The sequence below is a fragment of the Heterodontus francisci genome, chromosome 20 (assembly GCF_036365525.1).
Source record: "Heterodontus francisci isolate sHetFra1 chromosome 20, sHetFra1.hap1, whole genome shotgun sequence".
Lineage (NCBI taxonomy): Eukaryota > Metazoa > Chordata > Chondrichthyes > Heterodontiformes > Heterodontidae > Heterodontus > Heterodontus francisci.
The window spans coordinates 32,953,627-32,981,321 of record NC_090390.1 but is presented as its reverse complement, the minus strand read 5'-3'; positions in this window follow the sequence as shown (position 1 = coordinate 32,981,321).

The following is a 27,695-nucleotide window of genomic DNA, read 5'->3' as shown; positions in this document are numbered from 1 at the left end:
GCTGACCATACAATCTAGGCTGACACTTTGGGACAGTGCTAGGGAGTATTGCACTGTGAGGGGTGCTATCCTGCAGATAGAATGTCTGCTCAGATGATCCAGGAGGTCCTCCTGGTGCCCAGGTCAACATCTACCCCTCAACCAACACCATCAATAAAAGCAATTAACTGCTCATTTATCTCATTGATGTTTGTGGAAGCTTGCTGCACACAAATTGCCTGTCAAGTTTCCCTACAAATAATGACAGTGACCACAGTTCAAAAGTAATACATTGATTGTACAGCTTTTTGGGACATTGTTTGATCATGAAAGGTGTTCTATGGATGCAAATTCCTTCTTTGTTTAAGAATTACATTCGATGGAGGCCCACTGCAGCTGAAGTGCAGCAGAGAGGAACCCACGGAGCCTGCGTGGACAGGATCATTAGAGTGAGCATTCCACATATATTAACGGATGAGTGGCCAAAGCCCAAAAGTTAAGATAACAATGTCATGTTTTTCTGATACTACACAGGAGGACTGGGGTTTTGTGATGCACTGTTATCCAACAGAAAATCCTTGGAAACAATTATAAAGCTGACAGAAGTAACAAGATCGCATTCAACACTTAGGGGGTTAAATTGGGCTGTGCTGCACCGGGAGCTGAACTAAGAATTTACAAGAAAGTCAAAAGCAATGTTGAAATACCTAAATTCTCATGAAACCACAGCTAGAGAACAAGTCTAGACACTGCATAGAACATACACTGAACCCTATACTTTAGCTTCATAGATTACACATTGGAACAGAACAACATCAGCAACTTTAACTGGAAAACCATCTTTCACCAAAGCATGAGACATTAGATATCAGAACAGAGCCAGAAAGAAGATATTAGGAGGGGTAACCGAAAGCTTGATCAAACGTTGAGTCTTCTACATAGACAATTCCTTGTTTTATAGATTAGGAGGAAGTACAACATATATTCTTTAATATTTGATGTTGTGTGAGGCTACAATATGCAGTGAATTCTCCAGTCAGGATCTTGCTCAAACAAGTAAATAATTCTGGGACTTTGTCCCAGCTTCAGTGGCTGTTCCACTGCGAATAAAAATGCTTCCTTGTGCATTTGCTGTTGTGCTTTTTAAAAAAAACAAATCCTGTCCATTCTGAGTGTCTGCACCATGACATTCATTTGTGTTCATTTGTGCAATTGCTGTGCCACATTGGGTTGGGAAAAGATGACAAAAGAAGACAAGAAAGCCTTTCACAGAACTGAACCTAACAAAAGTGAAGAATTAAAAGGGGGCCGGGGGTTATTTTGGCCAAAGAGTAAAAACAAACACTATGTGGGTGCTGTGCCAATATGATATGCCTGGGCATGAAATATGCAGGCCTAATGCCCTCCAGCATTGGGACCTCGCCCACCATCCTTAATTGGATGGCAAGTGTGCCCTCTGGCCACGAATTGGCCAATACAATAAAAAGGATCATGTTGGGGCATGATCCTGATGTCCGGGGCCCAACCCCAAAACAAAAATCTTGTCCTATATTTTTAAAGGTACGTGCGCACCTAATATTCATTGGAAGTATGTGGAGCAGGCACATCATGATACCAATCAGCATGAAATAATGATCTGACACCAGAGCTGCCATTTTGGAGCTCTATGTTTCAGCCAACTGGCTCTCTTAACCTCCTACAGCTGAACGTATGATCAATGGCGTGAAGGACCAACACCCCTCCCCCCACCCCCAAATACCAGTACCATTTAAAAGGGAAAAGGGGATCATGAACTACTTACAGGTTAGTTGCTGGGTTATTTTTATGGCTGTTGCTGCAATTCTTTGTGTTTTGTTTGCTTTTCAATACTTTGCATATTTTCAGTAATCTACAAGGAGTGGTCTGACTGGTGCTGAAGTACTTCTTTAGTGTGTTAAAGGCTTGTGCACAAACCTGTTGCTTCCAGACATTGGTGACCTAGTAGAATTTCCTCTTGGCATTGAGCATGACTGGGAGAACAAGCAGAGGCCAGACAGAATAGAACTAGTTGCCAGAAGACGGAAAAGAAGGATGGGGGAAGGGCTTTCAGTCAGATGGCCATATTAGCAGAGGGTCTTTAGGGAGCAGATCTGTTGCAGAACAGATTGCTGGAGTGCTATGGCGTCCCTTAATTCCTTTTGCACACTGGTATCCAGAGCTATGGTGGCAGCAGTCTGAGCTTCCAGTGCAGCAATCAGACATTGGGTGACTGCTGCTTGTACTGCAATGGAAGCTGAGACATCAGCCATCAAACACTGTATCAGGTTAGGTCCTCATGTGTGTTCATTGAAGTGACCGCCCATTCTGCGTTCTGCGCAAAGCCTTGTACCAAGTTGGTGCCAGATTCCATCATGCTCCTTTACATTAACACAGGCTTTCTGACTTTCCAGTGCACCAATCATTTGGGTGTGTACATCTCCTATAGCCTGGCCCATCAAAATCATCATAATCTGAGTCCTCTGTAGCAGAACTAGTCTGCGACCTCGTGCTCTGATGAACCGGCACCAGCACTATCCTTTCTTCTTGCTCTGGCTGAAGCACACTTGTGCCTGGTGTCTCACCACGTGCCTATCCCATCTCTATCCTAGCCTCTAAAATATGCACAGTGTCAGTATCTGAGCTTGTGGCTCTATACAATTGAGTGATGGTGTGCCTTCATCTTCATTGTCTTCTTGCTCTTCCTCCACTGCCTGGTCAGGTTGCAGCTCTTGGGTATCTGAAAGAAACAAGGACCAAGGATTGGCTTGTGGTGAGGGGAGAGGATAAAGTAAGAAGTGTGTGCTTATACCATTAGCAGCTTCTCAGACAGAAGAGATTGTGGGATGAGAGAAGGAGAAATAGCTACGTGGATACCGATATCTTCAATGGCTTCAATCCTGCCTCAACAGTGACCCTTCCCACAATGGCCAGCACTGTCTCCTCCTTGGGGATTATAACCTGCAGGCACACCTCTAGCCCTCTGGTTATTTCCTGCTGCCTCTGCTTGTACATCATCTTTTCCTGCAAGAGAACACAATGTATATCAGTGAGCGTCATGCATTATGTTTGGGTGATGTGACTGTCAAGATTGAATAGCTGGCAATTTACATAAGCTGTGAGTTGTGGGTGTAAGTCTTGTGTCGGTGTAATATGAGAATGAGGTGAAGAATATTAATGTTAGATATGAGTCCTGCTTGACAGATTGCTATTAGGTGAGTAATGGGGGTGTGGTGAATTGTGCAGTGGTTGAGGCCAGTGATGAAGTTGGTGGGATATGGTATTTGATGATGCATTCACTGACATTGCTGACTCCAGTAAGGTAATTGAATTCTTCTGGCACTGCATCTAGATCCTCAGGTCTTGACTCCTGGCTTTGACTGTCACAGTTATCTGCTCCCACTGTCTTCTCGTCATCTGCCTGGAGAGCCTCCTGGACCCCTGAGGTTACAGGACATCTCTCCTCTTTTCCACCTCATCCACCATAGAATCATAGAATGGTTACAGCACAGAAGGAGGCCAATAGGCCCGTCATGTCTGTGCTTGCTCTCTGCAAGAACAACTCAACTAGTCCCACTCCCCTACCATTTCCCAACAGCTCTGTAGTTTTTTTTCCTTTTCAGTTGCTTATCCAAATTCCTTTTGAAAGTAATGATTGAATCTTCCTCCACCACACTCTCAGGCAGTGCATTACAGATCCTAACCACTCGCTGTGTAAAAAAGCTTTTCCTCATGTTGCCATTGGTTCATTTGCCAATCTCCTTAAATCGGTATCCTCTAGTTCTCAACCCTTCCACCAATAGGTAACAGTTTCGCCCTATCTACTCTGTTTAGACCGCTCTTGATTTTGAACACCTCTATCAAATCTCGTCTCAAACACCTCTAAAGCAAACAACTCCAGCTTCTCCAATCTAACCTCTTAACTAAAGTCCCTTATTGTTGGAACCACTCTTGTAAATCTTTTCTACACCCTCTCTAAAGCTCTCACATCTTTCTGAAAGTGCAGTGCCCAGAATTGGACACAACACTCCAGATGAAGGTTCATCATAATTCCTTGCTTTTGTACTCTATGCCTCTATTTATAAAGCCCAGGATCCTGCTTGCATTTTTAATCACTTTCTCAACCTGCCCTGTCATCTTCAATGATTTGCGCACATATACCCCCAAGACCTCCAGTGCAGCAGCTGAAAACCTGGGGCCCGCTCTCTCCCATGGTGAGCCATTGATCATACTTTCCCTGGTCAGGTTCAGTTGCAGAGCAACTCCCAGAACATGTTGCAGCCACAATGCACCTCCCCTTTGTGTGGTGCAGACTATCTTTAAAAATTGCAAATTACTAGTGACTTTGGGCCCTCTGCTGATGCGTACACCAGGCAACGCGGGCTGCACGCAGAAATCACAAAGATTGCGTGCGGCCTGTATTCCACTCAATGGGTGTGGGTTGATCACGATTCCGATGCTAGTTTTTTGGGATTTACTAATGCATAGCCTCTGGATTTAACACAAATTTTGGTCCTAATTACTGATGACTACAATTTGAACCTGCCTGGAGGTGCTAAACCAGTTATCTGCACTCAACTCTGATTAGATACAATTTATGTGGGCTCCGTGCAACAATCTGAAGGTGTTGAGTGTGCTGGCTGATACACAGCGGCCCATTTCAGGATTGCTGAGGTAGAGGCCTTGGTGTGGCACTGGAATTCCTGGTTGAGGAGGTCCAGAGGAAGAGGGATGTCCTGTATCTGCAATTGCTGGGGGGAGGGGGCTGTTGGAAGAGGAAATAAGTCCATCTTGACTTTCCCCCCGACATCCCTCCAGTCCCTCTCTCCTGCTGCAGCTGGTGCTGCTCCGCCTGGCCTTATGTCCTCCCATTCCTCCTGCAGACCAAGTGGGAACCCCTAGCAGGATGCCTATGACTCTCTCGGCTAATGACTCCTATAAGCTGTCCAATAAGGTGGAGTAGCATAGCACTTACTTTCTTTAGGTGAGGTCCTCAGAGAATTTCCAGAATAAATGTTGATAAAATGTTGACGTCTCAACACAGTGTCCCAGAAAGTCTCCTGATGTATTTCAAAAATCCTCTTCAAACCCCCAGCAGCAAGTGAAAAGTAAAATGTGATATACATTTGAGTAGCACTCGAAATCCTCAACTATGCTCCAAATCGGCTGTTTGCTATTAGGAGAGGGCATTCTGTCAAGTGCTAACCAACATAATGCTGTGCAACTTCTTTAATAAGCACTAGCAGGCAATTTCAATGGCAATCAGCTGCTAAACAATCCTTTGGGCAGCTGCTCCTGGTGCCGACTTCAACTCCTTTAACAAGATAGTGTCATGTGCTAAGCATGGGCTAAACCACTGTTTCTGCTCAAAGCCCCATCTTGGCCGCCTGAAGGGTCTTTAGCACCTGAAGAATTGTTGTAAAGAAAGAGTTCCTGTTATATATTGTTATACTATCTATAAAGAGCTAGGAACTAATTGTTATGTGTAAGTGTTCCAATGGGGCCACATTCATGGTTGCACTGGAGAGTCATGTGATATGTAACAGAAAACCAGTCTGTACAGTCCTACAGCAGGCAGCATGGTGGCTGAACAAATAAATGAAAAGCTCAAGCCTTTCCAAGTTTAAAGTGTGATTATTTCCAACATCTGGGAACCAGAATACAACAAGAAGACATAACAGTTCCAGATTTCACAAGCATTCGTGTGAAAAGTGCTTTCTGATTTCACTCCTTGTAATGTATTTGTATATTTTGCTGATGATGTAATGACGTAAATAAACACGTCCTTGAACTGGCCATGATTGGTATCCATTTTCTCTGAATGTATTACAATAAATGGCGATGAGGATGAGACCAAGGGGAACCCCTCACAGGATGCCCATGACCTGGCAATCCCTTTCTCCTGGTGACTCCTATAAGGTGTCCAGTAAGGTGGAGTAGCACAGCACTTCCTCTCTTTAAGTGAAGTCCTCAGGCAGCAACAGCAGCATGGACTGCAGTGAAGAAAATCATCCAGCTCCCGGTGACCTACCTGCTCGGATGTCAGAGATTCTGGCTGCATTGTGCCAAGCCTGAGTTCCAAACTGTCTCCTCAGTTGAATGGGATGCTGCAAGGTTCTAATGTGCATTGGATTCAAAGTGCTTATTTGGGTAAGGGAATATTTCCAGTCACTGACTGGACTGTTACAGACAGCCACAGTAGAGTTTACTGGGTAACTGTGAATTTGAAAACGAGACAATATGACTGTGCCCACAGGATACATTGGAAGGCTAGGGGTATATGAGAGGGCATGAGAGCCATTCAGTTTGTGTATTGAAAGAATGGAGATGTTTTTCAGTGCTAATAACATTTTGGAACATGAAGGTGAAAGCGAAGAGGTCAAGACTCAGAATAAAGCAATTTTTGAGTGCAAGAAAGCAATTTTGCTAATAGATATTGGCCTAGAAGTGCATGGCACGCTAACAACCTCCTATTCCCAACAAGGCAAATGATGTGCCATTTAAAACAATCATTTCAACCTAAGCCACTAGAAATAGCAGAAAGCTACAAATTTGGAACGAGAAACCAGAGAAGTGATGAAATAGTTGGTGACTACATTATGACACTGCATTGCAATTTTGGAACATTCTTAGACCATGCTTTCCGAGACAGATTAGTGTGTGGATTGGTAGATGAAAGAATCTAACCAAAGTTACTAACCACACAAAATCTTACATTTGAGCTGGCATGTAAATTGCTCTTTCTATAGAAATAGCATCAAAGAATGCTCAGGAATGCAATCCACTAGTACAGCTCCTGTCCACTGTCAGAAGGCTTTCACCAAGCTTAAAACAGAGAAACCTAGTCAGAAGAGTGCTGGTGACAACGGTTTAGTGTCTTGTTATAATTGTAAGGGCAACCACACAGTCCAAGCATGTCAGTTCAGAAATGTGAAGGGTCTTAATTGCCAAAAGAAAAGCCATTATGCAACTGCTTGCTGAGTGAAGGCCAAAGAGGGAAATGGAACTCATCCTTTGTAATAATGGTAATCAACAACGTCACAAGGGTGAAGTTCACAATCTTGAAATGAATCCAGAGTTCCTAAGCAAAGAGGAACTAGGGACGTACAGCATATAATTGAGTAACAATCACTCAAATGACAGAAACTTATGTACAAAGGTGTTGGTCAATCAACATGCACATCGATATGGCTGCAGATTGCTCCATTATGAGTAAAAATATGTACAAGAGCAAAATCAGTGAAGTACCTCTAACTGAGAGCACAGTTTAGTTGAAAACCTGCTCTGGTGAGCTGTTAGAAACAAATAGGCAAATGGAGTACAGTGTCCAATATAAGGGCAAGTCCCTCAAGTTACCCATTGTTGTAATGAGATATGTGAACAAACCAACGTGAATGGGCCAAGACTGGCTTCACAAGCTGAAGTTAGACTGGAGGCACGTTTTTCAAGTTGAGATGACCAAGAAACTTGATCAGCTATTGAATAGTTACAGGAACATTTTTGAGGATAGCTATGAAGGCATAATTGGTGTGAAACACAAATCCAAATTAGGCCTTTGCAAAACTAATATATTGCAAGGTGAGGCTGGTTCCTTATGCTCTCAAAATCCAGGTTAAAGAGGAACTAAAGAAGATAGAAAGAAATGGGGTGCTAGTGAAAACTGATCACAGTTACTGGACAAGCCCAATTGCAGTAGTGTCCAAGTCAGACAGAACTGTAAGACTATGTGGAGACTACAAAGTCACAATCAACCAGCCAGTGGATGATGAGCTGTGTCCACTACCGTCTTCAAGATTTTTATGCAGAGTTAGTGGGATCCAAGCTATTCACACAGTTGGATTTGTTCTATGCTTATGCACAATTCAATGTGGATCAAGAGAGTCAGCAGTAGCTCACGATAAACACACACATGGGATTATACTCCTACACAAAGCTGCCCTATGGTGTGAAATCTTCTCCAAAAACTTCCAAGCTACAATGGATAAGATTTTGCAAGGAGTGCCACATTGCTTTTGCAATCAGGATGATGTGTTGATCACAACCGCAGCAGAGGAAGAGAATCTTCAAGTATTGGATGAACTGTTAAAAAAGCTCAATGATCACAATGTGAAGTTGAGAAAAGAGCAAGTGCGCTTTTGTGCAATCCGAGGTAGTGTACCTTGGCCAGAAGATCAGTGAAAAAAGGACTACAGCCAGTGAAAGAGAAGATTGAGTCTATAGTCAATGCCCCAAAGCCAAAAGATGTGTTTGAGCTTAGATGTGTTTTCTAGGCATAGTCCAAATCTACTAGTGATTTCTGCCTGAGCTTGCTAAAGTGTTAGCTCTCAACATGAATTGTTAAACAAAGACTTGAAATTGGAATGGTCTATGAAGTGATTTATGACTTTAACCCCTTATAAGGACTAAACCAAATTAAGCATACATCCCTACAAGTCTCCTTTAATTAAGTTCAGACAAGACAGATTCCTACAGACACTTGTTTGGGTCTGAAGAACTGAACTAGTCTTCCCTCGAAGAAAGAAAATTAACAGAGAATATTACTACCTTTCAGATAGCCTATTTTTTAAAATAATTATAGCTAAGTCATAAATATCCCAGATATTACAAGAATCTTGGAAGCTCTCTTCGATAAGTATCTCCCACTTAAAGAGACACAGAGAGGGGGTTCTTGTAGTTGTATACAGAATGCTACATGAGACGATTTATTAACTTTTATATATTTATTAAAGAATTGAACATGCAATACACTTTAAGTGGCTAAGTATACTACAATATCAAAGATTACTGAGAGATGTAAAACATAATCTTATTTCTAAAATAGAATCCAAAAGTTCAGCCTTGATAGTGTTACAGCAAAATATCTTAGAATATACATCAACATTTAAATTAAATTTTTACCTTAAATTCCCCGAGTACCATAGGTTGAGAAGTATTGATGAGGAATTCAATACTTCTGTTTTTTTGATTCAAAACTCTCATGTTTATACTGTTTCTAATCTACCATCTCATCTTTTAGAATGAAGGTGTTACCTTTCTGTGTGTGTTTTTCCTGCTTTTGAGATCCATATATGGTAATATCATTAGCCACCATTCCCAATTAATGTATTTGTTGGAAATTCGCTTCTCTTGAAGTTGTGAGCTTTTATCCAGTCAAAATGTTTGTAATTGGGTTTACTTGGCATCTGTTTTTGTAAGTACCATTTCATTTTGTAATTTATTATCTGTAATTGTCTTTTTATGGTAGCTTGTAACATCCTCTTGAGTCAGTCTGTCTATATCTCTGACACCATCAACTAATTAAGTTTATAGTTATCAGTCCTGACCTCACATAAAATATGTGTGTTTCATCTTCTAATTCCATTGTAGCAGAGACCTTGGAAGACCATGGAATGGATTTTTTAACTTAAAAGGTGTTTCTGGTTCACATTCTATTGTAACAGGAATGTTGATAGATTTTTTTAACTCTGCTCTTAAAAGGGGAGTTCAGTGAGTCTTGAAAACTGACCATTTATTCAATCTTTAATTCTAAAAGGTATAATATATTAATTATATCTAAATTCTACCTAATTAATTCCTATTAAACCTAAGTTTAATCACATCTAAAGCACAACAAGATGTTTATGATGCATGTAAGAGAAGCTTGACCAGTGAACCATTACTTGTTCATTATGACACAAATCGTGACCTGAAGCTAGCATGTGATCAGTCATGTCATGGATGATGGTGAAAAGAAGTCCACAGCATTTGCGTTGCGTACCCTGACCAAGAGGGAACAGAACTACTCGCAAACAGAAATGTGCATAGTCTCATCTTCGGAATCAAAAAGTTTCAACAGTCCCCTTTGTTGGGTGGAAACTTCAGGCTAGAAACAAATCATACTCTTGTAGCTATTCTGGGTCTGCAGAACCGATAAAGGCAAGGTCAAGAATGCAGCAGTGGGCGGCACTTCGCTCACAATACGACTACAACATTGAATATCAGTTTGAAAGAGAATACCATTGCTGACACATTGTTATGTTTGCCTCATGAGGACTCAGAAGTAGTCTGTGAAGGTGCAATCTTCCCAATAGGAGTAGTAGATGATGACTTTTCAATCACTGCAACTGAAATTGTAGCTGAAACTCAGAAGGACTGAGTGTTGAAAAGAGTCTACGAACAGTCACTGAATGGAGGCACAGAATGTGACCATTGTACAGACAAGGAACTGAAACTATTTCACAATTGTCATAGAAACATAGAAACATAGAAAATAGGAGCAGGAGTATGCCATTCGACCCTTCAAGCCTGCTCCGCCATTCATTTTGATCATCCAACTCAGTAACCTGTTCCCGCTTTCGCCCCATACCCTTTGATCCCTTTAGACCCAAAAGCTATATCTCGCTCCTTCTTGAAAACATACAATGTTTTGGCCTCAACTGCTTTCTGTGGTAGTGAATTCCACAGGCTCACCACTCTCTGGGTGAAGAAATTTCTCCTCATCTCAGTCCTGAAAGGCTTACCCCGTATCCTTAGACTATGACCCCTGGTTCTGGACTCCCCCACCATTGGGACCATCCTTCCTGCATCTACCCTGTCAAGTCCTGTTTGAATTTTATAGGTTTCTATGAGATCCCCCTCACTCTTCTGAACTCCAGTGAATATAATCCTAAACGACTCAATCTTTCCTCATACGTCAGTCCTGCCATCCCAGGAATCAGTCTGGTAAACCTTTGCTGCACTCCCTCTATAGCAAGAACATCCTTCCTCAGATAAGGAGACCAAAACTGCACATAATATTCCAGGTGTGGCCTCACCAAGGCCCTGTATAATTGCAGTAAGACATCCTTGCTCCTGTACTCGAATCCTCTCACTGCGAAGGCCAACATACCATTTACCTTTTTTACCGCCTGTTGGACCTGCATGCTTACCTTCAGTGACTGGTGTACGAGAACACCCAGGTCTCGCTGCATATTCCCCTCTGTCAGTTTATAGCCGTTCATATAATAATCTGCCTTCCTGTTTTTGCTACCAAAGTGGATAACCTTACATTTATCCACATTATACTGCATCTGCCATGCATATGCCCACTCATTCAACTTGTCCAAATCACCCTGAAGCCTCTCTGCATCCTCCTCACAACTCACCCTCCCACCCAGTTTTGTGTCATCTGCAAATTTGGAGATATTACATTTAGTTCCCTCATTGAAATCATTAATATATATTGTGAATAGCTGGGGTCCTAGCAGTGATCCCTGTGGTACCCCACTAGTTGGGGCGGCACAGTGGCGCAGTGGTTAGCACTGCAGCCTCACAGCTCCAGGGACCCGGGTTCGATTCTGGGTACTGCCTGTGCGGAGTTTGCAAGTTCTCCCTGTGTCTGCGTGGGTTTCCTCCGGGTGCTCCGGTTTCCTCCCACATGCCAAAGACTTGCAGGTTGATAGGTTAATTGGCCATCATAAATTGCCCCTAGTATAGGTAGGTGTTAGGGAAATATATAGGGACAGGTGGGGATGTGATAGGAATACGGGATTAGTGTAGGATTAGTGTAAATGGGTGGTTGATGGTCGGCACAGACTCGGTGGGCCGAAGGGCCTGTTAAAGTGCTGTATCTCTAAACTAAACTAAACAGTCACTGCCTGCCATTCGGAAAAAGACCCATTTATCCCTACTCTTTGTTTCCTGTCTGCCAACCAATCTTCTATACATCGCAATACACTTCCCCCAATCCCATGCGCTTTAATTTTACATGCTAATCTCGTATGTGGGACTTTGTCGAAAGCCTTCTGAAAGTCCAAATAAACCACATCCACTGGTTCCCCCTCAGCAACTCTACTAATTACATCCTCGAAGAATTCTAGTAGATTTGTCAAGCATGATTTCCCTTTCGTAAATCCATGCTGACTCTACCCGATTCTACCACTGTTCTCCAAGTGCTCTGCTATGAAATCTTTGATAATGGACTAATTTTCCCCACAACTGATGTCAGGCTGACTGGTCTATAAATCCCTGCTTTCTCTCTACCTCCCTTTTTAAATAGTGGGGTTACATTAACTACCCTCCAATCTGTAGGAACTGTTCCAGAGTCTATAGAATCTTGGAAGATGAGCACCAATGCATCCACTATTTCTAGGGCCACTTCCTTAAATACGCTGGGATGCATACCATCAGGCCCTGGGGATTTATCGGCCTTCAATCCCATCAATTTCCCCAACACCATTTCTCTACTAATACTGATTTCCTTCAGTTCGTCTCTCTCATTAAGCCCTGTGTTCCCCAACATTTCTGGTATGATATTTGTGTCCTCCCTTTGTGAAGGCAGAACCAAAGTATGCATTTAGTTGGTCAGCCATTTCTTTGTTCCCCATAATAAATTCCCATTTCTGACTGTAAGGGACCTACATTTGTCTTCATCAATCTGTTCTCTTCACTTACCTATAGAAACCTTTACTGCCAGTTTTTATGTTCCTCGCAAGTTTGCACCCATACTCTTTTTTCCCCTTCTTAATCAATCCCTTGGTCCTCCTTTGCTGAATTCTAAACTGCTCCCAATCCTCAGGTCTGTTGTTTTTTCTGGCAAATTTATTTGCCTCTTCCTTGGATCTAATGCTATCTCTAATTTCCCTTGTAAGCCAAGGTTTGGCTACCTTTCCCGTTTTACTTTTGCGCCAGACAGAGACAAACAATTGTTGCAGTTCATCCATGCGCTCTTTAAATGTTTGCCATTGCCTATCCACCTTCATCCCTTTAAGTAACGTTTCCCAATCCGTCATAGCCAACTTGCGCCTCATACCTTCGTAACTTCCTTTACTAAGATTCAGGACCCTAGTTTCAGAATCAACTGCATCACTCTCCATCTTGATGAAGAATTCTATCATATTATGGTTGCTCATCCCCAAGGGGTCTCGCACCACTAGATTGTCAATTATTCCTCTCTCATTACATAATACCCAGTCTAGGATGGCCTGTTCTCCAGTTGGTTCCTCAACGTATCGGTCCAGAAAACCATCCCGAATATACTCCAAGAATTCCTCCTCTATGGTATTGTGACTAATTTGATTTGCCCAATGCAGATGAAAGTCACCCATAATTACAGATGTTCCTTTATCGCATCCGTCTCTAATTTCCTGTTTAATGCCATTCCCAACATCACCACTACAGTTTGGGGAGTCTATATACAACCCCCACTAACATTTTTTGCCCCTTAGTGCTTCTCAGCTCTACCCATACAGGTTCCACATCGTCAGAGCTAAGACCTTTCCTCACTATTGCGTTAATTTCCTCTTTAACCTGCAATGCAACTCCACTGCCTTTTTCTTTTTGTCTGTCCTTCCTAAATACTGAATACCCCTGGATGTTCATTTCCTATCCCTGGTCACCTTGCAGCCATGTCTCTGTAATCCTGACTATATCATATCCATTTACATCTATTTGCGCGATTAGTTCATCCACTTTATTGCGAATGCTCCGCGCGTTAAGGCACAAAGCCTTAAGGCTTCTCTTTTTAACATTACTTGTCCCCTTCCCACTATTTTTCACTGTGGCCCTGTTTGATTCTGGCCCTTGATTTCTCTGCCTATCATTTTTCTTATTCCCCTTACTGTCTTTTGTTCTTGTCTTTGATCCCCCTTCCTCGGACTCCTTGCAAAGGTTCCCATTCCCCTGCCATTTTCGTTTAAACCGTCCCCAACCACTCTAGCAAATACTCCCCTTCGGACATCAGTCCCGGTCCTGCCCAGGTGTAACCCGTCCAGTTTGTACTGGTCCCACCTCCCCCAGAACCGGTCCCTATGTCCCAGGAATCTTAAACCCTCCCCTTCACACCATCCCTTCAGCCACGTATTCATCCGATATATCTTGCTGTTTCTACTCTGACTCGCACGTGGCACTGGTAGTAATCCTGAGATCACTACCTTTGAGGTCCTACTTTTCAACTTACTTCCTAGCTCCCTATATTCTGCTTTTAGGACCTCATCCTTTTTTTTACCTACATCGTTTGCACTAATGTGTACCACGACCACTGGATGTTCACCCTCCCCCTTCAGAATGTCCTGTAACCGCTATGAGACATCCTTGACCCTAGCACCAGGGAGGCAACATACCATCCTGGAGTCTCTTTTGTGGCCACAGAAACGCCTATCTATCCCCCTTACAATTGAATCCCCTGTAACTATTGCATTCCCACACTTTTTACTCCTTTTTACTCCTGCCCTGTGTGACGAGTTGTCATGTGAACAGGACTGCATTAGGTGAGGTCACAGAGTGGTTGTAGCTAGTTCTTTGAGAGATAGAATTCTGACAGAACGGCATACTGAACATAAAGGAATAATCAGTATGAAATCCACAGCAAGAGGTTTTGTTTATCAGCCTGGACCGTGCCCTAGATGAGGTTAGCAAATGTACTATTTGCCAAAACTGTAAAAATAATCTGTCTAAAACTTCTTCACAATTGTGGCCATGGTCGACCCAACCATTTCAAAGAGTTCATGTAGACATTTGTGGGAAGGAAAATGGCAATTTCCTAGTACTTATTGACAGCCACTCGAAGTGAATGGATGTCAAGAACATGGGTCAAAACACCAAAGCTGTATGAACAACAGATGAGTTATGGTCTATTTTTGCTTGTCATGGTTTACCAGAGGAGCTTGTATCAATGGTCCTCAATTTTGTTCTGCTCTGTTCCAAAATTTCACAAAATAAAATGGTACCAAACATACCCGCACTCTCCCTTACTATCCAGCATCAAATGAAGCAGCTGAAAGATTTGTGAAGATAGTTAAAGATGCACTCAAAAAACAAGTGCTGCATGGGTGTTCAAATTGCAGTATGAAATAGCTGTTGGCTAATTTTTTGCTGAAATATAGAACAACTCCACATTCCACAGGGTATACACCTGCTGAGCTTTTGATGAAGAGATGGTTAAGGACATGTTTGAGTCTGATCCTACCAAAATTGACTACTAAAGTTGAAGACAAACAAGTCAGCCAAAAATGTCAGTATGACACAAACAAGACAGAACATAGTTTCAGGTAAAATGAGTACGTTCATGCTCTGAGCCTCACATGCCACACAAATGGGATGTGGGAAATGTAGTAGAAGTGTGCGGAACTGAAAGATACTCGGTTGAAATTGACGGAGGTGAGAAATGTTCATGTAGATCACATGATCCCAGCAAGGGATGAACCAAAACACGAGTGTAAGCTTGATCACAAGATCTTCATGCCAGAGTTTGAACCAGTTCAGACTTCAGTACCTGAAGTACCAATTTCTGAGGAAGAAACAAGATCGTCTTTAAGTACTGAATCTAAACCAAGCCGTCCAAAAACCTGACTGTGCACCAAAACCTGTAAGGAGATCAGAAAGATTCCATAAACTGATATCTACAAATCAAGTCTAATAAAAACTGTTCATTGAAGAGGAACAAAAAGAAAAATGCTGTTCTTGTGAAGGAGCAAGCAGTGTATTCTATTTGTATATTATGCTAATGACATAGTGACATGATGATGCATGAATTGACCATGCTCTTCTCCTGACACTTGAATATATTACACTCCTGAATGGCTGAATTCCCCACCAGAGAAAATAGTTTCAGAGTATCTACCCTATCAAATCTGCTTATCTTTTTGGATTCCTGTTTTTATTTCTTTCATGGGATGTGGGCATTGCTGGCAAGGCCATCATTTGTTAACCATCCCTAGTTGCCCTTCACAATTGAGTGGCTTGCTAGGCCATTTCGTAGGGAAGTTAAGAGTCAAACACTTTGCTGTGGGTCTGGAGTCACATGTAGGGCAGACCAAGTAAGGATGACAACTTTCCTTCCCTAAAGGACATTTGTGAACTGGATGGGTTTTTACAACAATCAACAATGGTTTCATGGTCACCATTACTGAGACTGGCTTTCAATTCCAGATTCATTAATTGAATGTAAATTCCCCCAGCTGCCATAGTGGGATTTGAACCCATGTCCCCAGAACAGTAGCCCGGGCCTCTGGATTGCTAGTCCAGTGACATTACCACTATGCCACTGCTTGTTTTTGATTAGCTAACCCCTCCACCTTCTAAACTCAAGGAATATAATCCAAGTTTTTGAAAACGATCATCATAATTTAACCCTTTAAGACCTGGTTTTGTTCTGATGAACATGCACCCCCTTCAAGGCCAAATTCCTGAGATTTGATGCCCAAAAATGAACACGGTACTCCAGATGGGGTCTGACGAAGGTTCTGTTTAACTGTTGTATCACTTCCTCACTTTTGTATTCCTATCTCTTTGAACTAAAGGCTAACAATCAATGAGCCTTTTCGATTACTATTTGTACCTGTGGGAAACAATGTGATAAAGAAGCTCAAATAACTCCATCAGCAAGTGCAAATGCTTGTTTTCCATGTGATTTTACCATATGCACAAAATAAGATTTATGTGTACATGGAATCAATAATTTGAAGTGTTCACAATCAGAATTCCTCTTCAAATATCTGAATACTTTGTGCGTTATAATTAATAGTTGCTGAGAGCAAGGAACTAAAGAATAAATGCCCCAGAACTCAAGAATACAGAGGGCCCGACACACACAGTGTGTATATTCTCCAAAATTACATATGGATGGATGGTGTCAATTCTTTCAATATTTTTTGGACTGAGCTTGTACTCAGCCTCTTGGATGTCTGTACAATTGGATGTTTCATGAGGTTAGTGATGTGCCAACTCAAAATCCATGGCATTTAATTAGGCCTTTATAGAACTTGCTACCACATTGAGTGGTTGAGGCAAATAGCATGGATGCATTTACAGGGAAGCTGAGGGAGAAAGTAATAGGTGATGCTGATAAGGTTAGATGAAGCCGGGTGGGAGGAGGCTCATGTGGAGCATAAACACCAGTATAGATCAGTTGAGTTGAATGGCCTGTTGCTGTGCTGTATATTCTACGTAATATATTAATGAGGAAAACGGTCCAGAGATAACTGAGGCTGAGAATGATGTACATTGTAAATAAACATTCACTTTATGTGACAGAAATCACAAGACCACATTAGACACAATGGGGGCAAAATTCAATAGCATCTGAAATGGGCTCAGGGATCGTGATGTGCGATAACTCACACCCATTGCTTTATGCTGCCTGCTCGTTTAAATAGTTGCAGTTTGCAGCCCAATGTTAAGTGCGCTGCTGAGTGGATGCACACCTGAACATGGGGTGCAAAATCCTGAGAGACTGTTAAAGGAAAGGTGCATTTTGACTGGAGCAGGTGCTGAAAGTTATTGTAGATGTCAGTTTTACTTGTGAAAGACACAGGAATGGCAATAACATGGCAGAGAGCGAGCTCCAAGGTTGTCCATCACAGGACCGGAGGCTTTGGTGCAGGAGATGGACAGGAGGAGAGAGAACCATGATCCAAAGGGGCCAGGAGGCCTTCCAGACAAACTCTGAGAAGGCAGTGGGAACAGATAGCTACGGCAGTCAATACCAGGAGTCTAACACCAAGAACCTGGATGCAGTGCTGAAAGAAGTGGAATGACCTTACACAAGTGGTCAAGGTCAGTAAATGTATCTTCAAATGCCATATTCAACTGTGCCACTAACTTCACAAACTGTTCAATGTATCAGATCCCCATCACCCACCTCCCACCAATCTCTACTAATCACAATGCATAAATAACATTCACAGCTTTACCTCACCCTCACACACTTAGCACGGCTGCAAACCTCACACCCACAACTCACAGCTTGCACACACTGCCAGCTATTCAACCATGACAGCCACATCACCCAGACGCAGTGCATCACACTCACTGACACACTTCCCTCTCTCTTGCAGGATTAGATGGCACATAACTGCAGGCAGCACCAGTCAACCTCCAGGGGCAGAAGCAGCTGTATGTTCTCAGCCCGATGAAGGATACTGACCATGACTAAGGCCTAGGCGAACAGCAGGACTGAAAGCATCGAAGATAAAGGTATGCTCCGACCTAGTCTTCCTTCTCACATCCCACATCCTCCTTCTCCCACAATTGGTTCTGATTTACAAGCTGCAGATGGTGTAAGCATGCAACTCTTGCTTCCCCACCCCCCTCCCCCACACCCTCCGCACAACCCTTCCATTTGTGTCTTTCTCCTCTCAGATACCCCAGAACTGTAGCCTGGCCAGGCAATGGTGCTGGTGAAATGCAAGCGGAAGAAGAGTCTGATAATGATTAAACAACATCACCAATTGCATGCTTGCAGCCACCAGCTCAGATGTTGCACATACTTTAACCTCAAGAAAACCTGCCCGATTGGTTCTTTCACAATCACATTATAGGTAAAAGGTAAAGCATTTACTGAGGTGGAAAGTACAACAACTGTTTAAAAAGGAATAAACTCTGTTGTGATCAAATAAGAGGAAGTGCAATAGGGGCGACTGTGACCCCCTCCTCACCTGGCTGTAACACCTCCCTTATACAACCATGGATGCTGAACCACAAGATTGTCCCCTCCTCCTGCCTGGAAAGATGCAATGATGCAAAGAAATTCATGGCCACGGTTACCTTCACAGTCACTGGCCGTGATATCCTTGCCCCATTTTGAGGCTGCTAATCTGCCTGAAGCAGGTGGCAGATTTCAGTGAGCAGCTCTTAATTGAAATGGAGGCATCACACACTATCTTCCTGTGTAGGTTGAGGTAGGAGAATTGCTACCTGAATACCCTGGGTGAATATGGCCTTCTGCTGATAGGCCCTCTCTCCCTCCTCCACCTCCCCCTTCGAGCAGCTTGTGCTCCTCTGTGCTGGCCCTGCTCAATCTCCCGCTCATGCTGCAGGCCAAGGGGGATGGTAACTACAGCAACCATGAACAAGAGCCTATTGTCTGAGCCAAACCCTTGAAATCAGAACCAAGTCCTTCAGCACAGGCCACACCACTCCCTTTGGGCTTCACCAACTTTAAATGACAATACAAACTACCAACACTTCTATTAACTCAGCAACAGCCAGAAGAAATCAATCAGCAACTAACCTGAGAGTGGTTGATGATCTGTTTAAATAGCACTGGTGGGTGGTCCTTGCTGCTGTTGAACACATGTTCAGTTGTGCGAGGTTAAGAGAGGGCATTAGCCAGTGTTCAGGACAAAAACGGCACCGCTACAGCCATATCAGCATTACAGGCTGACTGATGTCACAAGCTACATACTCTGCATACTTCCAATGCAGGCTTCATAGCACCGGTGCTACTGACCTTACCTATCGAAAATGGTGTCTAGCACGGTCCACACCAGAAGTGTACATGCTTGGTGCAGATGTCTGTCTGTATGTGAAATAGCACCTGAAGCACTGAAAATTCGGGAGCTATGGAGGCGAATTTTGCAGCAACGTACACAGAGCTTGTGATGTAAATGCCTTTTATTTTGCACTGCCTACCATTTATCTGTTCATCTCTAGCAGGAAAACTTTGCTATCATTGTAATTTGTTTTGGTTAAAGATGGAAACACCATGATCGAGTGTTAATTTTCAATGACACTTGCTTTGTGCTACACTAGTTTATTAAAGAATGCCAAAGCAGTGATGAAAAGAATCTGCTTAAATTGTCATCTTTATATATTGTGTGGCACTAACCATTCCTTAATAATTGCACTGCACATCATTCCTCCTCCACTTTTTAAAGGCTTGTATATGCACATGCAGCAACACGAAGGAATCGAATGGCCCCAAGGTAAGCTAATTTCACAGCAATGTTAAGCAACAGTAGGATGGGCCAGCTTCTCTTCATCCTGTAACCTGTTCTCATCTCTTGGAGTCAGAGGTTCACAATAAGAAACATAAATTATGTTGTGGGTTAATAGGATGTGAAAGCTTGTTATAAACACGTTTTTCTGATTTTTCACCCTTTGGTAGTTTAGCAGAAGAACTTAAAGTAAACTAGTTGACAAATCCAATAAAAAAGCGAAGGGAGGAATGTCAGATGAACTTGTTAAGCATTCACATGTCAGTATCCCTGACAGTGTAATTACAGAGCCTTTATGTTGAGTTTATATAGTCAAAAGGTAGCTTCAGATGAAGGTGTTCTTTACCTCTTAACTCCTGATGTTGTGGAATTTTCCCTAATTACAACAAGTGACAGATTCCAAAGAACTGGAGCAACACAAGATCAGCTGCACAAGTGCAGTCTTCCATACAGAGTTGTTTGAAAGTGGCAAATCATAACTTTCATTCCCAAGTGACTGAACCTTTCAGGAGACTTACACAAGCCTTGGAAAAGGGTACCGCAGCATAGTGGTTTGGATTAATAATATGAAGAATGTGAGTACGAATCCCACCATGCCAGTTTAGAAATTCAGTTCCAAAATCTAGTATCGATAGTGGTGGCCATGAAAGTTTCAGATTGTTATAAAAACCCAACTGATTCGTTCATGCTTTTTAGGGAAGGAAACCTGTTGTCCTTGTCTATATGGGAATCCAATTCCACACCTTAGTGGTTGACTCTTAATTGCAAGCCACTCACTCAGTCAGATCACCACCCTCTCAGGGTAATTAAGGATTGAGAATAAATGCCAGCCTTGCCAGTGATGCCCTATCCCAAGAATGTATCTGTCAGTCAAGTGTTTAGTCTGCCTGTGGTTACAATCCCAGCAGCTGCTGCTGCTGCTGCTGATTCCGGCAGTGTGAGAGTGAACCACTTAAATTGGTAATCTGTGCCGCTGATGTCAGAAGGATCGTCCATTTCAACATGGCAAAACACCATTCACAATCCTAATACAACATAGTGTACGCATCAACAAATGGCAGTTGGCGAAATGTGCATCAAAATACCACGGGGCTGATTAGACGACCCAAGCTGACCTTGCTCCATTATGTAAAGCAATCCATTAACATAATACGACAGTGCTCTGAGTATTTCGCAAGTGCAGCAACGTCATGATTTCCGGCATCCACAACTCTCTGGCTGCCTTCAAGTTTCCACTGTACAGCCCATTCACCAAATCAACCCAATGTCACTGAATTGCACAGCAGCAAACCCTAACATGTGTACATGGGAAGGAGACTGCAGGAGGGGGCATTTGATGAAACACACAGGATGAGTGAAGGGGAAAATGTCAGTGAAATTAGTGGAGACATACATCTGTCACTCTAATAACTGCTGCGAGGCCTCCCTCAGCCGCTGTGCCCTGGGATTCGGACTTCTCAAGCCCATGTAAAACATATTTGGTAGCACAACATGAACACTTCATGGATCATTTAAGATTACACCACACAGCCTGTATAGATTGGTGGAGTCCACAACCCACAATTATACAGTGCTTACAACTCTGCTTAACTGGAAGGCACCATGGAGAATGTGGTCTCTCTGTAACTTTCTAAATGAACCCATTGTTGAGATTCTAGGCTCAAAGGCATTTGGTCTGGGAGAAAATAAGCACCAATTTACAGCACACTGTGTCTTCTGGATGAACCACCCCGGGGAAATAACATTGAGGCAGTCACAATGCAAGGCTTTAATGACCTCGGTGGCTCCCAGAAAATAGTTTCCACACAAAGCTTTAGCTATGTTAAAGGAGTGCTCACCAGCAGGGGAATGACACACATTGGCATCAATGATAGAGATCCATCCCAATCTGCCTGTCACACCACTCAGGTGACTGGTTGCTACTTCAGTGCAGTACAGAGGGAGTTCTGCATGGTCTGCGATCTCTCAAATGAGGCATTAAACCAAGCTTATGTCCGACCTCTCAGCTGGACATAGCATATCCCATGGCACTATTTGAAGAAGAGCAGAGTTACTCACCTTGTGTTCGATCCAATATTTATCCTTTAACTTGCAGCATTAAAGCAGATTATATTGATATATTCTTCTTGCTGTTTGTGGGATGTTGCTGTGTGGAAATTGCTGCCATGTTTCCCACAGATGAGGAGTATTCACTAACTGATTCACTAAGTAATTCATTAACTATGAAATGCTTTGGGGCATGAATGGTCCTATAATAAATGCAAGTTCTTTCTTTGCAGGAGCATTGTCTATGTATACACCCAGTCAGTAACTCGATCAGCAGCTATGGTGCCTTCACTTCCAGGGACGCCAGCAGAAGGAGGCACTGGGCTACCTCCATCCCTGGAGACAAACACTGAAATTCAGCAAACAGCCACCTCACTCCTCTTCCTACAAGAGAAGCATTTACAAGGAGCACAAATTTAAGGCACAGAAGGGACCCCATGAGACTTTGATCAAATCGAACCACCAGGGCAAAACAAACTGAACACACCTGCACCATGTGAGGGCTCAATAAAGTTATGTTAGCAGGTTCTTCAGCTGCTTCATCAATGACCTTCCTTCAATCATAAGGTCAGAAGTGGGGATGTTTGCTGATGATTACACAATGTTCATCACTATTCGTGACTCCTCAGATACTGAAGCAGTCCATATAGTATTGCAACAAGACCTGGACAATAGCCAGACTTGGGCTGATAAATGGCAGGTAACATTTGCGCCACACAAGTGCCAGGCAATGACCATCTCCTGCAAGACAGAATCTAACCATCTCCCCTTGACATTCAATAGCATTACTATTGCTGAATCCCCCACTATCAACACCCTGGGTTTACCTTTGACGAGAAACAGAACTGGAGTAGCCACATAAATACTGTGGCTGCAAGAGCAGGTCAGAGGCTGGGAATCCTGTGGCAAATAACTCACCTCCTGACTCCCAAAAGCCTGTCCACCATCAACAAGGCACAGGTCAGGAATGTGATGGAATACTCTCCACTTGCCTGGATGGGTGAAGCTCCAACAACACTCAAGAAGCTCGACACCATCCAGGACAAAGCAGTTCGCTTGATTGGCATCCTATCCACCACCTTCAACATTCACTCCCTCCACCACTGACGCACAGTGGCAGCAGTGTGTATTATCGACAGGATGCACTGCAGCAACGCACTAAGGCTCCTTAGACAGCACCTTCCAAACCCGTGACCTCTACCACCTAGAAGGACAAGGACAGCAGATGCATGGGAACACTACCACCTGCAAGTTCCCCTCCAAGCCACACACCATCCTGACTTGGAAATATATCACTGTTCCTTCACTGTTGCTGGGTTAAAATCCTGGAACTCCCTTGCTAACAGTACTATAGATGTACCTACCCCACATGGACTGCGGTGGTTCGAGAAGGCATCTTATCACCACCTTCCCATGGACAATTAAGGATGGGCAATAAATGCTGGCCTGGCCAGTGACACTCACACCCCCCTTTAAAAGAATGAATTTAAAAAAGAGGCCTCTTTTGTTCTATGATCCTTTCTGATTACTGGAAGGAAATGAGGTCTAATGTACAGCTGGGTCCAATGAGAACTCTTTAATTTTTCAGTCTCCCTTCCATGACTCCCAAATAGCCATGTTGTACACTGGGAATGATCAGTTATCCCTGGCACACAATGTTGTTTGGATGCAAATGATGAGGAGTACATTGAAAGATGTATTCCTCGATCATTTGTAACTAATTATAATGTGCCTGCCCATACTTGGGTGGATGGATCAGATGTTCCATTCCTTCAGAAGGTGCCAGGAGCCAATGGAGCACCTTCTGAAGAAGTTTCTGCTACATTTGTTCTGGAGTTACACCAGGGTTCTGAAGACACAGGGGAAAATTTCCATCTGCACCTCCTGGCAGTGATCTGGCAGAGCTGATCAGCCACCCATTATAGAAATCATACAATCTTCACCCATCAATTTCACTGGAATGAAAATCAGACAGGTTTTGTACTGGACGGGAAACCTGCTCCATCAGATCACCACCCAGCTGGTGCAGATAGAAATCTGCCCCATTGTCTGGCTGGCAAGAGAAACAAGAAGGCCAGGAAGTTATCAACAGACATGCAGTAAGGTCTGAAATTCACCACTATCCCAACCCCTGCTATTTTAGAACCCATTTCTGAGTATTGTTGAAACAAGAATTCAAAATACAATCGAAATCCAAGAAAAGTTGATGGTTAACCAACATGGCATTGACAGAAAATGAGTAATTTCCTCAACTTTCACAAATTACGATCATAATAGCAACAGGATATGTACTTCTTTCATACAAATGAAACTCAAGGGAATCATTCAGTTAACATGGCTGTTCATTAATTAACTGGGAGGAGAGATCAACTTAAATAACAAAATGTACAGCTTGTGTTTAATAAATGCTGTACAGTTTGGGGAAATTGTCCCTCACTCCCTTACCCCACCCCTCCACTACCCCTTGTCTGGCTGTCTTCAGTTCTAAATTAAAGGTGTTTTATAAGTGAAGATTGTAGATGTAAAGCGCCATGTGTTTGGTAACGTTATCACATTGGCAAGGAAAAACCACAATTGTTTTTGTGAGGTCTGTCCTTTGTTATTCTTGTGTTGTAAAGGAAATCACATTGAGCAAATCTCCGATATACATTAGAGGTAATAAAAAAGGTTCAGTCACTATTCGTTACATTTCCTTCCTGTAAAGAAACTTACTCCAGGATGCAGAATTTTACCCAATTTGATTCTGGTCAGATTGTGTGCACTTTGACACTTAAAGAAGAAGTAAGTCAATGAGATTGTATCTGCAATAATCCACCTCTACAAATGTGACTTGAAACACAAACTAGACACTAAAACCTGTTTGTGAATCATTGTCTGCAATGTGAAAACATCAATCTTGATTAGCAAAAGGCCAAGGTATTCATTTTAAGACACCATCTCATTTGGGGGAAAATAAAATGTCAATTTGAAATTTATTTTGGGACAGTCGGTAATCACAGTAACAGTAGGTCTGTTGGAGCTTGAACCTCAAAGAAATAATGTGATGACCCCTTAATTTCAGAAGCAATTCAAATTTTCCCGCTGCCCCCCCCCCCCCACCCCCTCAAGAGATTCTTTAGCATGAGCATGGGTGATTTTGATTATTAGAAGTCAACACTGATAATGATATTTCTGTTGTGTGCAGTTTCTGCAATTGTTAATGTTGCTGTACATGAATAATTGAAAGATTTGTTTAACACATGTACTACCTCAGTGTGACCTCTAATTCATAGTATTCATTCCTGTAACAAATCACCCTTCTTTTTTCTTCATTAACAGCATGTCAGTGTCACTGGCAAGGCCAGCATTTATTGCCCATCCCTAATTATCCTTGAGAAGGTGGTGAGCTACCATATTGAATAGAACTGAGTGACCTGCTAGGCCATTTCAGAGAGCACTTAAGAGTCAACCTAATTGCTGAGGGTGTGGAGTCACATACAGGCCAGATGAGCTAAAGACAACAGATTTACTTAGCAAATTTACTTTAGCAGATTAGAGGCAATAGTGGCATAGCAGTAATGTCACTGAGCTAATAATCCAGAGGCCTAGGCTTATGTCCTGGGGCCACAGATTCAAATCCTACCAGCTGGTGGAATTTAAACTTAGTTAATAAAAAATCTGGAATTGGAAGCTAGTCTCAATAATGGTGCCATGAAACTATCATTAATTGCTGTAAAACCCAATCTGGTTCACAAATGTCCTTTAGGGAAGGAAATCTGCCATCCTTACCTGGTCTGGCCTACATGTGACTACAGATCTACAGCAATGTGGTTGACTCTTAGCTTCCCTCTGAAATGGCCCAGCAAGCCACTCAGTTCAAGGGCAATTAGGGATGGGCAACAAATGCTGGCATTGCCAGCGACATTCACATCTTTGGGATCGGAATTCCTCCCCCCCAACTGGACTTTAAACTTGGACTTTGTGGAGTATGGGAAAGGAACCCTAGCCCCGATGGATTATAGTACTGTGAATGAGAACCGAAACTCAACACAACGCACACAGAGGCAGGCTGCATTCCAATGGGTCAATTTCAAACATTCCAACATCACAACAGAACTGATACTGTTAAAGAACTGGAATTTGGGACATTATCATAACAGTGACACAGCATAACTGCTATCATGTAACCCAAGTAATTGGGGAGGCCACTGTTACAACTAATTGGCCACAGACCACAGCTTTCACTCCTGTCAAGACAGAAGAGAAACGTTTTTCATGTATATCAGCTCTGGAGCCTGGAATACCTCACCTTGGTGGAATTCATTGTTCTCAGTCATGGAAATAACATCAGCACTGAGTGGATCTGTCTGGACCAGGCAGTTAACAGATGAAAGAAATTAAAAGGTCCTAAGCGCTGACCATCCAGCAGGATGGCTTCTGGAGATGTGTTATAATATTTCAATAAGGATCATCATAAAAAGGACAAGATCGAAGGGTTTGGCACTGCAGTCAAGAAGGAGGGACAGGAATGGTCAACCTGGCTTGTGGACCTAGAAATTCTCACCGGAAGGAACAACCACATGGAGTATTGTAAGTCATCAGCCAAATCCAAGGGGTATTTGGGGCTGAGAGTTTAAAGCAATTTTAAGTGTAACATCCAAATCCTGGGAGGGTTTGGGTTTTGAATTGAATAAGTTTGGGACAGGAACGTGGAGTTTAGCCTGTGGTTTTCCGAAAAAGGTTTATCTTATAAGTCGTGGTGACTTGTGTGTTTGGGTGGGAGCCGAGGTAAAATCTTTGGGGGATTTAAATCGGACTAACCAATCAAGGTGTTGTGTGGTGTCCTTTAAATTAATTTAGAGATCTTTGTATCAGAGTGTTAGGAGGGTTTTAATAAACAAGTTTGTGGTTCAGCCCAACCCTATGGCTGTGCAATTTGTCCTTTACAAAATCCTAAATTCAAGAACCATCAGTAAGGGGGGGAAACAGAAGCGGGACCCTCTTACATATCCCATGAAAGAATTAAAAAACATTACTACACAGGAGGAAATTGAAAAACCACATGGGTTTTTACAACCATCTGGTAGTTGTAATGGTCGTTATAAGAACATAAGAACTAGGAGCAGGAGTAGGCAATTCAGCCCTTCGAGCCTGCCCCACCATTCAATATGATCATGGCTGATCTCATCTTGGCCTCAACTCCACTTTCCTGCCCGTTCTCCATAACCTTTCAACCCATTACTAATTAAAAATCTGTCCATCTGCTCCTTAAATTTACTCAATCTCCCGGCATTCACCACACTCTGGGGTCGTGAATTACACAGACCCTTTGAGAGAAGTAATTTCTCCTCATCCCCGTTTTAAATCTGCTTCCCCTTATCTTAAAACCTCTCGTTCTAGATTGCCACATAAGAGGAAACATCCTCTTTACGTCTACTTTGTCAATCCCCTTAATCATCTTATATACCTCAATTAGATCTCCTCTCATTCTTCTAAACTCCAGTGAGTAAAGGCCTAAACTGCTCAATCTCTTTTCATAAGACAAGCCCCCCCATCTCTGGAATCAATCTAGTGAACCTCCTCTGAACTGCCTCCAATGCAACTACATCCCTCCTCAAGTAAGGGGACCAAAACTGTTCACAATACTCCAGGTGCGGTCTCACTAATGCCTTGTACAGTTGCAGTAACACTTCCCTACTTTTATATTCTATTCCTTTAGCAATAAATGCCAAAATTCTATTTGCCTTCCTCATTACCTGTAGTACCTGCATACTAGCTTTCTGCGATTCTGAAGTTTCTCTCCATTTAGATAATAATTTGCCTTTCTATTTTCCAACCAAAATGGATAACCTCACACTTATCCACATTAAACTCCATCTGCCAAATTTTGGCCCATTCACCTAACCTATCCATAGCCATTTGTAAATTTCTTATTTCTTTATTGCAACTTACTATCCCACCTATTTCAGTGTCATCTGCAAACTTGGCTATAGTACCTTCTAT